This window comes from Crocuta crocuta, unplaced genomic scaffold (genome assembly GCF_008692635.1).
Source record: "Crocuta crocuta isolate KB4526 unplaced genomic scaffold, BGI_CrCroc_1.0 scaffold29, whole genome shotgun sequence".
Taxonomy (NCBI): Eukaryota; Metazoa; Chordata; class Mammalia; order Carnivora; family Hyaenidae; genus Crocuta; species Crocuta crocuta.
In genome coordinates this window covers 3,886,913-3,887,171 of record NW_027533280.1, presented here as the reverse complement: position 1 = coordinate 3,887,171, position 259 = coordinate 3,886,913, and positions in this window count along the sequence as shown.

Below are 259 nucleotides of genomic sequence, written 5' to 3'. Positions count from 1 at the left end.
TGGAGGAAGAAGGCGGGGGGGGGGGAGAAGGAGAGAAGCATGTGTTTAGGACAATTACAGGGCGCTCGTCTCCAAAAATAAAAACAGAGCAAAAAGCTTCTATCACCCAGGTCCAGGCGAGGGCTACATCCTCCCAGGAATGTGAATGCTAATTTGGTTAAAATCCTGGTTTCCCCTCCTTAGCTCAGCACCACGGGGGAGGGGGGGTCTCGAGGCAGAGGAGGAAGCCGGAGCGAAGATACCTCGATTGCAACTCGTC